A 15,098-nucleotide genomic window follows, 5' to 3' on the forward strand; every position below is an offset into this window, starting at 1 on the left:
GAAAAGAGTATGTTTATCTGTTAACAAATACAAGCATTACTAATAGCTCTGCTGATATTCAATATATTGTCAACACATGATTGATTATAGTTGATACCTTCTTACTGTGTGTTCCGCACATTTCCTTTTCCTACCTGCAGGCCAAAATACATGTTTTCATTCTTCCCATTGTTTTCTCAGCTTGATTACATATTCCATCCTCGTAGAAGCACCAATTTCATAAACTGAAGCACTTAGTTCAGTCAATGATGGACTGCCTATGTATCAAATGTGAGTATCTGGAAAAGTTTATTCAGCTGAAACTCAATTAATGCAGCACTAATGAGCAATAACATCATTTTTGTTATATCTTGCTTATTATCAAGGTATTCATGCATCTGACTGTTATGGCTGAGATAAAGGGATGAAGTATGAGTTGCTCCAAGATGCTATTTTTGTGGAGGCTGCCTGGTGTCTAATTTTTACAGAGACAAAAACACTAGTCAGAGCACGGAGGTTGGTGGCACCTTAATTTGGGAGGACCGGGCACATGATGATGGCTGGGAGCGGAGATAGTGGAGCGAGGTATCAACAACCTCAAACCCATGGTTCCATGCAACACCTGAGTCTGTGGGCTCTGTTTAGGCCCCTTTCTTTGAGCGTCTCCCCCTCCTTTCTTCCACTCAGTCAGAGGACATTAGTAATAGATAAATGTTGTCTCTCTGTAGGATAGCCAAGGATCCTCCCGGTTCGAGCGACTGCCATGCACCCACAAAAGGAACTTACTAGCTGATGACTGCTTAGTTCAAAGGGTAACTTACACAGGTAATGTAGTTTAATGTACTAAATTGACTATATATTATACTGATCAAAAATATAAACGCAACATGCCAAAGAGTGTTGGTCCCATGTTTCATAAGTTGAAATAAAAGATCCAGGAAACCAGTCCATATGCACAAAAAGCTTTATTTCTCTCAAATTGTGTAAACAAATTTGTTTGCATCCTTGTTGGTAGAGCATTTATCATTTCCAGGATAATCCATCCACCTCACAGGTGTGGCTCTTTAAAGCTGATTAAACAGCTGTGATCATTGCACAGGTGCACCTTGTGCTAGGAACAATAAAGGCCACTCTTAAATGTGCAGTTTTGCTCACACTGCAACACAATGCCACAGTCTGTAAGTTTTGAGGAGCATCCAATTGGCATACTGACTGCATGAATGTCCCAGGAGGTTACTTTGTTAGCAAAAGTATGAATTTGCCCACATTCAAGTGCCACAGTCTATATGAAAATCAGAAATATTCTCAGGTAGTACTTTAATTAAATTGCACCTTTTTTAAAGGTATCTGTTAATAATATATTATATCTATTATTCCCTCCAATATTAATTACATGAATTAGAACTCATTTATTTATTTCAATTGACTGATTACCTTATATAGACTGTGATCTTTGAAATTGTTTCGTGCTGCATTTTATATTTTTGTTCAGTGTATATTAGGTGAACCTCATAGTCATTAGAACACTGGTTTTATACAGAGCATCCAATTCAATTGTGTGTCTTTCACAGCACAAGTGCTACATCCACAACAGCACTGTGGACAGAGACCTGAAGAGAAGAATCGAGAAAGATCCCAGGGTACCCATCATGTGCATCTCCCAACCATAGGTCAGAATTAACATTAGATTATTAATGTTTAATGGAGTCATTAACCTTTGGCTATAACTACGTTTATAACTAGGTAATATATGGCAAATATTATACACTGGTATTCACTTTAGGAACACCTTTCTTGTGTGAGCCCCCACCCCCTTTGCCCTCAAGACAGCCTCAGATTTGTTTGTGCATGGACTCTACAAAGGTGTCGAGCGTTCCTGGGGATGCTGGCCCATGTGACTCAATGCTTCCCACGGTTGTGTCCAAGTTGGCTGGATGTCCTTTGGGTGGTGGACCATTCTTGATACACACAGGAAACTGTTTAGTGTAGAAAAACCTTGGCGTTGCAGTTCTTGACACAAACCAGTGCCCTGGAACCTACTACCATACCCGTTCAAGGCGCTTCCGTCTTTTGTCTTGCCGTTCACCCCTCTGAATGGCACACACACACAATCCATGTCTCAAGGCTTCAAAAAGTCATTACCTTTACCCTGTCTACACTGGTTTTGAAGTGGTTTAACAAGTGACATCAATAGGGGATCAACGTTCACCTGGATGCAGTCTGTCATGGAAAGAGCAGGTGTTCTTGATGTTTTTATGTATGTCTCAGTGTATGGCAATAAAATGTATAACAAGATAAAATACCTTATACTATGACATTTTAAACCATGTATAACAATATTTTTTTTCACAGGTTTCAACATTGAAAGAGTGCCTGATGACTATGGTGCTCCAAAGATTTTAACATTCAATGGATGGACATGCAGATGGAATTTAAAATTATGTGGCTTCTGTAAAGGAGGATTTGATTTGTTTGGAGGTTTGATTTGTTTACCTGCTTATTGTATATTATCAAAGGACCTGAGTTTAGTGCTGGGTTTTATTTTGTAGAAAACAGGAATGACAGAATAATATATTTTGCAAGCTTTAAAGTCCAGCTGTGTAATTCTTACCAATCCAAACACATTTTTTGTTCCATAAAAGTAATAAATTAATAAAAAAGAAAAGTAAAATGTATCCAGTTTTTTTTTCTGCCATAGTGGTGGATGTAGGCTATCCTTAGTCCTAGAGTTTTGATAACTTGGAGAATGCATTTATTATACAGTAAGCTCTTCATCTGTTCTGCTGTGTATCCAGAATAGTGCTAATACCATCTATTTGCTGTTAAATGTTTATATAATACCTGCCCACTTTTGTGCTGGCATTATATCAAGTTCCTGCAAGCCCTTGCATTTCATAGTTTATTTATTAATAGACTAATGTAGTTTCAGCTCAATATTTGTGTGTAAAGCGGAGGAATTAAGTTTGGTTTACACCACCCACGGACTAGACGAAATGTGCATGTCGCCGAAAATGTAATCCGTCAGATAGAGCATGCGCAGCTGCTGGGAAATGGGAGTGTTCCTGAGCGGCTCAATATTGTTAGCAGGCACGAGATCAACGCTCGCTACTGTGTAGTCATGGGCGTTCAAACTGGACAATGACTTGGACTGACAAGAAGAATATGATGTAAAATGGACTAGACTGAACGATGAGGCCACCGACTAAGCGGAGTGTCGAAGAAATGTCAATCTAATCTTTCCCGGCGTTTTGGATATAGACGGAATCACCTCTCTGGGATAACGGTGCCGGGTATTAGTGATTTGTAATATAGTAGTTTGTTGTGGCCTACCCTGTTGGAAGACTGCTATTTTTTCCCATTATGTTGTAGGCATTATGTGTATTCATCATTTTCCAAGGTGCTGAATTTATCCTCAATGTTATAGGCCTAGTATAATGTTTTTTAATGTTGGCTGCCAATTCACTCCTTTTCTAGTTTTGATAATTATTGTCCAGTTTCAGTATTCAAGTATTTTACTTGACTTAACCTGCATCTTATAGATCATTGTGATTTTTCTAAAATGCCAATAACAATATCGATCAGATAGTGATTTGACTATTGATGTAGCCAAAATTCCATTTAATCTCGGATTTTGCAAGCATTTGTTAATGTTTTTGAAGTTGAACTCATCTGACATAACTTAAGTGGACAATTGTAACAACATATGGAACATATGATTTTAATATCAGTGTGCCATTTTGTTCATGAGAGGCACAGTATTTGAATTTGGAGACTATTAGGCTACAGCCTGCAGTTTTTCAAAGTTCTACATATCAGCATGTCATGAATTGCTCATGTTTCTCACCTGCTGTCGGAGTGTTACATGCTGAGAAACTGCAATCAGATTGACAGTTAAAGGGCGAGGCTGTAAGCCATCTGTGCCAGCCGGGATGCTGAGGACCACAAGGGGGTGTGTGGGGGTGGAGGAGAGAGATGAGGAGCAGGAGGATGAAGGTGAAGAGGACTTGCGGGATGGAGGTGTGCCCTTCTTCGTGAACAGGGGAGGCCTACCGGTGGATGAGGAGACTTGGGAGCAGATGTGAGGCATTGGCCCGGATTCACCCTAATGGCGAGGCCATAGGGAAACGCATCCGGGGAGCCAGCGATCTGCCTAAGGTAGGATGAAGGTGAAGTCCTTACCTAGCTGGACACCCTGCCTGGCTGTTGTCTTCAGTTTGAGAACTCTACAGGCTGCATTCATACACAGTCTTTGTCAATAGCTTCCCCCAGTAGTATGGCCTGCGTTCCTGTAATTTCCACACCAGTCACATTTATTTAAAGTAAACCATCATTCAAGATTGGAGATAAACATGCAGTAAACCGTTCAGGAGTGGGATAGATTTTTTCAATAGCGTTGTGGGCCTAGTATATTATGCTACATGAACTTTATCAGACTCACACTTACTGGAGATCGAGTGAAGATAGCTGACTATGCAGAAAGATGGTAGTTACAACCCTTCCAGATGCACACCAATCATTGAAACACTACATATTCTGGGGGAGCACTTCTCACCTTTCTGTCATGCAACATACAGGCATACAGAATCCAGTTGAGCTGCCCATGCCATTTCCCTCACCTGGTTGTAAGAAATTCAGTAAATAGAACCATATGAATGTGATGTTAATTGACAAAGTATTCAGACCCCTTCCCGTTTTCCACATTTTGTTACATTACAGCCTTATTCTAAAATCGATTAAATAAAAACATTTCCTCATGAATCTACTACACACAATACCATATAAAAACAGAAATACCTTATTTACATAAGTATTCAGAACCTTTGCTATGAGACACGAAATTGAGCTCAGGATCATATTTCCATTGATCGTCCTTGAGATGTTTCTACAACACGATTGGAGTCCACCTGTGGTAAATGCAATTGATTGGACATGATTTGGAAAGGGGCACAACTGTCTATATAAGGTCCCACAGGTGACAGTGCATGCCAGAGCAAAAACCAAGCCATGAGGTCGAAGGAATTGTCCGTAGAGCTCCGAGACAGGATTGTGTCGATGCAGATCTGGGGAAGTGTACCAAAAAATGCCTTGGTCAGGAGGTGACTAAGAACCCGATGTTCACTCTGACAGAGCTCCAGAGTTCCTCTGTGGAGATGGGGGAGAACCTTCCAGAAGGACAATCATCTCTGCAGCACTCCACCAATCAGGTCTTTATGGTAGTGGCCAGACGGGAAGCCACTCCTCAGTAAAATACACATGACAACCTGCTTGGAGTTTGCCAAAAGGCACCTAAAGGACTCTCAGACCATGAGAAACAAGATTCTCTAGTCTGATGAAACCAAGATTGAACTCTTGGACCTGAATGCCTAGCATCACGTCTGGAGGAAACCTGGCACCATCCTAATGTGAAGCATGGTGGTGGCAGCATCATGCTGTGGGGATGTTTTTCAGCGGCAGGGACTGGGAGACTAGTCAGGATTGAGGGAAAGATGAACGGAGTAAAGTACAGAGAGATCCTTGATGAAAACCTGCTCCAGAGCGCTCAGGACCTCAGACTGGGGCAAGGATCACCTTCCAACAGGACAAGGACCCTAAGCACACAGCCAAGACAACACAGGAGTCTGAATGTCCTTGAGTGGCCCAGCCAGAGCCCCGGACTTTAACCCGATCGAACATCTCTGGAGAGACCTGAAAATAGCTGTGGAGCGACGCTCCCCATCCAACCTGACAGAGCTTGAGAGGATCTGCAGAGAAGAATGGGAGAAACTCAGGTGTGCCAAGCTTGTAGCGTCATACCCAAGAAGACTCGAGGCTGTGATCGCTGCCAAAGGTGCTTTAACAGTACTTAGTAAAGGGTCTGAATACTTATGTAAGTGTGATATTTCAGGTTTTTTGCAACAAATTCTAACAACCTGTTTTTGCTTTGTCATTTGGGGTATTGTGTATAGATTGATGAGGAAAACCCCCCAATTTAATCCATTTTAGAATAAGGCTGTAACAATGTGGAAAAAGTCAAGGAGTCTGAATACTTTCCAAATGCACTGTATGCTTGAAGACATCCACTGACTATTGTCAATGATGGGTTGTTTGTTTTTCGTTAAGTGTAAGTGTGTCTCTGACTGCACATTCCAGTTAGGAATTTCATTATACAAAATGACTTTATTTTCGGACAAAAAACCAAGTGGAGAAAGCTGTCAAAATATGCAGCTTTACAAACCATGCAGATAAACCTGCCACTACATTTACTGATGCTGTTCGGTCCAGAAGAGGATAAATGCTCCTCTGTGCTTATGAGGAATTCCATCATATATTCAATTAATGTACGCGTTTTGAGACATTTTACATTTACCTGACACTCCTATCCAGAGCGACTTACAGGCTCAATTAGGGGTTAAGTGCCTTGCTCAAGGAAACATCGACAGATTTTTCACTTAGTCGGCTTTGGGATTTGAACCAGCAACCTTTCAGTTACTGGCCCAATGCACTTAACCATAATGCACTTATAGGGAACAATTAAAATAATGATAATGGGTTTAAAACATGGTTAAGTTAAACAAGAGGACACACTCCAGCTCTGTAAATATAGGGATTGTGTGATACTAATGCCTCTGGTTGTGCTCTGCCTCTCCCCCATAGATTCCAACACTGAGTGTGCCTACATACCAGCCAACCACCAGTATCCCACAGCGCCTGGAAGTCATACAGAAATACATCAGGGACTTGCAGTATCCTTTGCCTGGAATGGTAGAATTGTTTGTCACTATTGCCAAGCTCTGGACCAATGATGACTAGTCCAGCTAGCCTAGATAAAGCTATGACTATGCTATCACACTATGCTCTGGGTTGGAATTCAAGATAGGTCTCCTGAAACATGTGTTAGCCATGCACTGTATTATGTATTGCTTCATACATAATTCAGAGACATAGGCACAAGCTGATTCCATGCAAATGGAAACTGCTACACACAGATGTACCCGAAGAAGATTATGGTGGTGACTGACCAGTAAAATAGTTCAAGTACTTCATACCTGTCTGACTCAGTCTGTTTAGGACAATATCAATGTATGTCACAACATCTCAGAATGTAGGCCATGTTTAGGACTATCATCTATTTTAAGCATAAACATTAGTACCTCTCAGCTCAAGAAGCTTATCCATAATGCACAAACGAGGAACTATGAATATCAGAAAGCACTTAACGTGGTTTTATTCCCCATGAGAATACGTTTAGTGCCCAACCCAGAGGGTCTGTTGTGTTTGAACAGTTCCTATATTGTTTCACTCCCTCTGCATTGTGTACTTAACAATATCCTACAGGTACAATCACACGGGAACACAGTTTTTGAAATCAAGAAGAGCAGGCCTCTTACTGCGTAAGCACAGTCTCTTCTATCCCATTCCTGTTTCCTAACCTTACATTTTGGTTAGCTCTTTGATTATCCTAAGTGGATCATGGCCTTGTAGGGGTATTGTAAATGTCAGACAGGTGTTAGCGACATGACTGTTGTCTGCCAGAGAGAATCTCAGGGTTTGGCGAAATAGCTTTTCCTGGGGCTGCAGAGAGGCCACCGCAGGCAGCAGACAGAGGAAGCAGCTGAGGATGTTTACCGATTGCTTTCATATGGCTGATCATGACAGAAGCTGAAGGAACTGGATATCTGGATCAGCTGTATGTCTGTTGCTCCCAATGGCTGAGGACCAGGAACTGTTATCATAGCCTAATATGATCTGTTTCAGGGCAGGAAGCTTCTAATGCATTTTGCTTGCTCATCCACTCAGTTTGTGACATTTAGCACCAGATTATTTTATTTCAGTGTTTCTCAAAATGCCAGTTTTCTAAGCTTTGGATCTTTTTTAGGAATCAATAGTTTCGCCTAAAGGAGGTAATCATTTTCTCTTTGCATGCCTACACATTTCCTGTAATATGTGCAAATGTCCTTCAGGCCATTTAGAATCCATTTTTAGAATTGCTACCTTTAGTGTAGACTATTTTGTTGCCTTGACTTAGGTTTTATTCTCAACCTCATATTCTGTGTAGGTTGATGGACATCGCCAAGGAGATGATGCGGGAGTCACTACCAATCAAGTGTCTGGAGGCAGTGATCCTTGGAATGTATCCTTTCCTTTAAATAGCTTATGTATTCCATGGGTCACACCGACAGAACGTGGAAATTGTAATGAGTTTCTTATACAACTGTTTTAGCTGCACATCATTTTTTTCTCAGATTTATGAATGGGGTGATGATAAATGATGACCTGGAAATGTTGTTTTCCAACTGAGTGTTTATGGGATGTTAAAAAGAACCCAGAGTGATTTAGATAAGACAAAGCTTTATGGGAACAACCAGGGCATCCGTTTATGTGATTAGAACTGACTTGTGTGCTTACAGTCCGAGACTACTGTATGCGACTAATGTATTCTTGTTTTAAAAACAGATCAGTGGAGCTTGAAAACTTTTGTCTATGTTACCCTGTAAAGGAGCACTCCAGTGGGAGCACACAACCAGGTAAGTTATAATAGGGGTTTCCATTTCCTTGACCTTGCCTGTCCCAGTTACCTCAGCAACAGCATGCCGGGTGTGGAGCGCTTCCCCCTCAGCTTTAAGACGCAGTTCTCAGGGAACCACTTCTGCCACATTGTGCTGGGGATGCACAGCGGTGGCCGCTTCGGGGCGCTGGGCATCAGCCGGCGGGAGGACCTCATGTTCAAACCCCTGGAGTTCCGCACGCTGGCTGACCTGGTGCAGGAGTTTGAGGGGGCCTACAGGAGCTACTGGCATACCCTGAGCAAGGTGAAGATTGGTCAGTATGTGTCCCATGACCCCCACAGTGTGGAACAGATCGACTGGAAACACTCCATAATAGATGTGGACAAACTGACCAAGGAGGAGCTGCGGAGAGAGCTGGAGAGACACACCCGGGACATGAGGCTGAAGGTACAGGACCAGAGATCCCCTGTTAAAGAGTGTAGGAATGGGATGTGATGGGATGTACAGCACTAGAGCAGGACATGTGCACACATCCAGGAAGGATCCTGGGGACTGAGATGGAAAATGTCCACGAACCAAACCATCTTAGGGATCCATGAAACAAACCCGTCAGCTTCCTTATTAGAGAATTCTAGTGATTGCATTAGATCCAACCAGTCATACTTGAGTAAAAGTAAAGATACCTTAATAGAAAATGACTAGAGTACAAGTGAAAGTCACCCAGTATAATACTACTTGAGTAAAAGTATTTGGTTTTAAATATACTTAAGTATCAAAAGTAAATGTAATAGCTAAAATATACTTAAGTATCAAAAGTAAAAGTATAAATCATTTCAAATCCTTATATTATGCAAACCAGACGGCACCATTTTCTTGTTTTTTAAATTTACGGATTAGCCAGGGGGCACGCTCCAACACTCAGACATCATTTACAAACAAAGCATGTGTTTAGTGAGTCCATGAGATCAGAGGCAGTAGGGATGACCAGAGATGTTTTCTTGATAAGTGTGTGAATTAGACCCTTTTCCTGTCCTGCTAAGCATTCAAAAGTAACGAAAGTACTTTTGGGTGTCAGGGGAAAATGTATGGAGTAAAAAGTATATAATTTTCTTTAGGAATGTAGTGAAGTAAAAGTTGTCAAAAATATAAATAGTAAAGTACAGATATATATATAACTACTTAAGTAGTACTTTCAAGTATTTTTACTTAAGTACTTTACACCACTGGATCCAACTGGGACTGAATTAGTCTGCAGCCTATCACTGTACCAGCAGTGAATTTAGATGAGTGTCAAATTAAATTGGATGTATGTGAGCTCCATTAGATCTGAATCTACGTGAGGGGGAAGCACAAGCCCTTCTTAATCACTGAGATTCTGACTTCTCCTTTGACCCGTCATGCATGATGACGTGGAGTTGACCTGCCAATTCAGGAGCTATCATCCTCAAATGATGACCTCTCATGGGTTATCATCCCAAGCAGTAATGAAAGGAGCCTTAACGCAGGGCCCTGTGAATAATAAAATGAATGTGATGGCATTTCTCTGCTCCGTTTGCGTCAAGCATGGCTGCCTCAATCAATCAATGGCTGATCTTTTTATAGAGAGGGCTCTCACCCAATGGCCGCACTCACAATCACATTAAAGATTTTGAGTATTTTACCACCATCACCATCAACACTGTGCCTCCTTTAGCACATTAGGGCCTCGCATCGAGGTTCTCACCTTAGTGCTACTCTAAGTAATAGAAAGCTGATGATCGGAGTGTGTGTGTATCTATGCGCATGTTTGCTACAGTTTCCTTCCTCTGCATAAATGATGTGCTGAATTTTAAAAGACATAAACATTTAGTAATTGGAGAACTGCACTTCTCCTTAGTCTACACAGTGGATATGACCAGAACTCAACTTGTAAGCATTTGTACCTCTCATTTGTGTTTCCGCTTGTTGTTACTGTGAGGTAAACAGAACTGTGTGATTGTCTTTCAGATTGGGAAGGCAGCACCCCCTTCACCCACCAAAGACAGGAAGAGTAACATGGGCTCGCCTCCGTAACCCAGGCAGCCCCATGCGCAGGAACAGCCGCATCGAGAGACGGTAATGCTGATTGTGCACTATAGTCAGATATCAGGAGCTGCTTAGTCTCACTATAGTCTCTCTGACAGCACAGTAAATACTAATTAGGTCAGTAAACAAGGTGCTAGCTGTAGTGGAGATGGCCCTGCACTGATCTGAACAAGCACTAGAGGCTATATGTCCTATGATGGCGTAGTCCAAGAGGAATCGCTGAACAGTAATCTCTCAGTTTTAATCTGTGTCATGAGAAATCATATTTTAATTTTTTTGGGGTTTACAGTCCATCTGGAGAGAAGAAAGTTCTTGATCCGAAGCCACCTCCGGACATGAATGGATATCAGATTCGAGTGTGAGGAGGATTTCACTTCATAAAATCATCCTGCAAAACAAGACCTTAGAATGGTTGGGTTCTGTCCAACAAAGGTTAGTTCTGGGGAATGGGGCTTTTTGTGTTCAGATTTCCAAATAGGTTTGTACTGTGTAAGCAATTTATTTTGGGTATTTTGCATTCAACAAACATGAGGTATACTGTACAGAGCATGGCCATGTCAATAACTGATTAATGACTAAATGTATGTTCATTTAGTCAATAATTGGGGATATCAAACACTCGTTTTACACCAGGGGATATCAAACACTTGTGTATGCCTGCGGATCAATTCCGCAGACCTACACATTTTTTTCTTCTTTTTTTTCTCAGTGGCGTCTCAACTTACTGTTGAGAGTTAGAATAGTAGAATACACAAGGTGCAATTTCAAAATATGGTTGTGCATCAGCAGTTTTTCTCTTATGTCAGTCACTGACAGTCACTCAATGAACCCATGTCAGCTAAACATTTTTAGATTGGTAAATTAGTCTAGCGGCCAGCTATCTAAACTTGTAGTAATCATGGTTGAATTACCGACCGGGGGCCCCCCATTGATTTTGTTAGTCACTCTCAGATATCATATTAAAAACTGCAAACATTTCTCTGCACCATATAGCAGAATGTGTAGAATTGCAGGAAATTAGCTGTAAAACTACAACAACAAAAAATCCTGACCCCATGGCAAAATTAGTAGAATTGTATGAAATTAGTTATAAAATTGCTAAATCTTCTCTCTCCGCCCCATGGCATAATGTGTAGAATTGCAGCAAACTTGTTTTAAAAAACCGCAACATTTTCTCTACGCCCCATGGCAAAAATGTGTTTAATTGCAGGAAATTAACTCTAAAACTTCAATGAACTTCATAAAAGTTGCCCACCCCTGTTTTACACAGACAAATCTATTTAAATTAACAGGCATAACTGGCAGACCTATTCACAAGATCTCTTTGAAAAATAGATGTTGATTAAGTCCCCAGCAACTTCTTTCCAAATAGTGGCATGGGCCATTCAGCAGCCCTGTTGTTCTTGGTTGCTACCAGGCTTTTTGTAAAGCCAGAAGCTTGGTAGTGAAATCATTCTTTTATAGTCCATTCTACAATAGGATTGGTTCAGACAGCATTTAAGGAATTCCCGAAGGCTAAACAGGTATGGATCATGTTTTTAAAGATGTGGGGTTTTGTTAATATGCAATGTTACATTTGGCTTATTAAGCTGTGTAAGGTGTAAAAATTTGCAATTGGACATATCACAGCAGAGATCAATGTTGTCAGTTATTAAGAATTGCAATTCTTGTGAGGTTTATGTGCAATCTGTGTCTCCATGTCGTACTTTAAGTGTGTAAATACATTTAATATTATAGCTCTGCTGGACAGTAACCGCTTTTGTAGTGTAGTTTGCAATCCACTTACCTTGTGCCTTTTTATGAACATTTTAAAAGACTGTGATAAAGAAGTGTTACCGGGTGAATCGTTTTTTCAATTTCACTAGCAAAACATACTGTACCATCTGCTCTATCCCAAATAGCCAGTAAATTGAGCGATCTACACCGTGATTAAATATGGGGTAATTCAGCGTACAGTAGTCTATTCAAACCTTCCAAAGCATGATAAGTGTGATAGGATTTAGGATAGTAAGAGAAAGTGGTCACTGTGCTCAACAGAATTGTATAAGTTTGTGGTCACTTACAAGACAAAAACCTCACACTCACAAAATGACTGTCAAACACAGTGTGAATGATTATGTTGCAGCTGATTTTTTTTGGGTCATTATTCTTGAGGAAATATACATTTTGAAGGCAGCAGTTGCTTTTCCATATTGACATGGACTGATATGTTTTTGTTCAGTATAAATAACATTGTTCTTATTATCTTAACACATAGCCTTAGTGTGGTTGTCTAGCTACTTAAAATATTTAAAAATTGTATTCAAGGTGCAAAGAGATTTGTTTACAATATTCTCATCTGCATTTTTATATGGCATTTAGGCCAGAGTTTCTGTAATTTTATACCTGCCTCAATTTTTATTATTACCGAGAAATTGGAGTCCGCACCATTTTTTTATATATTGCCACAGAGCACACTGAAATGTGTTGGTTGGGATTCCTTTAGTCCACTTTCATTTCAATACCATAAACAAAGGTTGTTGTCTTGTGCCAAAAGATTGTAATTTACCTTTTATCATGTTGGAAGACTTTCTATTGATTTAGAAATAAACTCCTCTCACCTCCCTCCCAGTGTATCTGTTGTCGCTATGATTTAGCTCACTCATGACATGGGTCAGATGGCTGAGAGTTTATTAGCGAACTTCATCTACATTAAGCGATCTACAAAATGCAACAGTGGACAAAATGTAGTTAAAATCAATGACGATACAGTATAAATAAACTGGGTGTTAAAGACACGGAGGACACTCTGACAGTTTACATGCCAACCAAGAGTCCAAATTGGGCACAGTGTGCACTCATCTGAAAGACCTCTGCCATACAGAGACAGACAATACAAAGAATAGCCTGGGCTAGAGAGTGACTAACATTTCCTCCTTTAATTGTCTTCAAAGAAACCTTAATACAAATCCCATACTGAGGATCTGTGTACTGGGGACCATACACTAAGACAATGAACAAAGACATCTGGTTGCAGCTACACTAATTAGAATTTTCTGTATCTTCTCTGTTGCCTGCTGGTACACTGTGAGACATCATCCTAGCCCATTTTGGGCTCTTAAGACATACGTGACTGGAAATCACAGCGGTTTTGATATTTCCTATTTTTCACTGCAATGTAGTCTTTCTGTTCCTTAGTGCAAATATGAGATGTGATGACACTATGAATACATTTCATCTGAAATATTGTAACCCGAAATCACCTGTGTGGCTTTGTGACACTTTGAAACTGAAACAAACAAGGAGCTGGTATTTGACCAGATTTGTTGAAAACAAATGGTGTAACATTGAGTGATTTAACCTACCTCTTTTCCCATTCATCACATGCTTTTGGAGAGCTGCCAGTGCTAGCCACCAGCAGAGGTTGTACAAGTCAATTGTACTGTGCTGGCTGTGTCTGCAGTGTACTGACACCCAGGGATCCTGATGCACACAATCAATTAAGTCTAATGGAAACCTGGCTGAATGGATAGTCTACCCGACAGCACTGCAATCGGCTAACAAGGCTTAACTAATGAAACTCTGCTAACCTGACATATTTCATCAAACGAGCACAGAGGACTGCCATGGTTGCTGCTCTCTGAACAACCAGCCTCTGTTTAACAGGGGAAATCCAAATGAGGTACTGTTTCATGTTCAGACCGGGAGATTTTGATAGCTCTCATATACAGTATCACAAGAGTAGCTGGTGACTGTTCTCTTATGAAATGGCTCCTGTTAGTATATGCTATAGCTGAATGCACATAATGTAGGTATGGTAAAAAAAAGTGTTGAAGTCACCGTTTGTTAAGTGGGGGTAGGGTTGGTAATGTTCAGTGGGAAAGAAGTATTTCAAATGTATGAAGGCACAGAGGAGACAAAACAGAACTCCCGTCTTAACTTGAAGTAGAGCCCAGTGGTAACATAAACACTAGGTAGTAACGTCCCCTACCAGTTTATGAAATTAAGACAGAAGGAATAGTGGCCTACTTTGAAAAACCTACTGACCCATTTCTCCTCAGTACGTGTGTTTTGTGCCACAGGGGAAATCTCTGTTCATGCAGCACAGTCCAACTCCTGTATAGGTTTCAAGGTAGATACTGGAACTGAAGCCTTACACTCTGAACCCACTGCCTGCCTTTATGCTATCTTACATTTAAAAACTATTTCATTGATTGATTATAATGATACAGAAAATACTTCCCTGGAAGACCTTATAGAGAAAACATCTACTGATTTATTGTAGTTAGGCTAAAGGAAGTGTCAGACCTTGACATTTGTGTCATTCTAGTGAGCTATAACTGGAGGTCTTAGTGTTGACAGGAGTCCGTTAGCTGTTCCTCTAGACCAGGGGTGCCCAAACTCTGTCCTGCCCCCCTCTCCTCATCAAGTTTTTATTATTTGAATCAGCTGTGTAGTGCTAGGGCAAAAACCAAAACGATACACACAGGGGGGAGCCCTAGGACAGAGTTTGGAAAACCCTGGTCAAGACTGCAGTGTACACACACAGAAGCCCCGACAGTGCCCTAGCACGCATAAACGCTCCCTCCC

General features: G+C 40.8%; 1 pseudogene; it reads left to right on the forward strand.

The window, feature by feature from the left end:
- Positions 1-10,952, forward strand: part of LOC123482214 — a 43,917-nt pseudogene extending 32,965 nt beyond the window's left edge.
- The last annotated feature ends 4,146 nt before the right edge of the window (positions 10,953-15,098 follow it).

This window comes from Coregonus clupeaformis, chromosome 29 (genome assembly GCF_020615455.1).
Source record: "Coregonus clupeaformis isolate EN_2021a chromosome 29, ASM2061545v1, whole genome shotgun sequence".
Lineage (NCBI taxonomy): Eukaryota > Metazoa > Chordata > Actinopteri > Salmoniformes > Salmonidae > Coregonus > Coregonus clupeaformis.